Source organism: Nematolebias whitei, chromosome 6 (genome assembly GCF_014905685.2).
Source record: "Nematolebias whitei isolate Nwh7 chromosome 6, NemWhi1, whole genome shotgun sequence".
NCBI classification, from domain to species: Eukaryota; Metazoa; Chordata; class Actinopteri; order Cyprinodontiformes; family Rivulidae; genus Nematolebias; species Nematolebias whitei.
In genome coordinates, this window is record NC_056503.1 from 17730301 (window position 1) to 17730528 (window position 228).

The following is a 228-nucleotide window of genomic DNA, read 5'->3' on the forward strand; positions in this document are numbered from 1 at the left end:
TGATTATAGATTGAAGAACAATAATAATATTGTGATTATAGAATGAATAACAATAATAATATTGTGATTATAGATTGAAGAACAATACTAATATTGTGATTATAGATTGAAGAACAATAATAATATTGTGATCATAGATTGAAAAACAATAATAATATTGTGATCATAGCTTGAAGAACAATATTATTGTGACCATAGACTGAAGAACAAAAATAATTTTGTGATCAT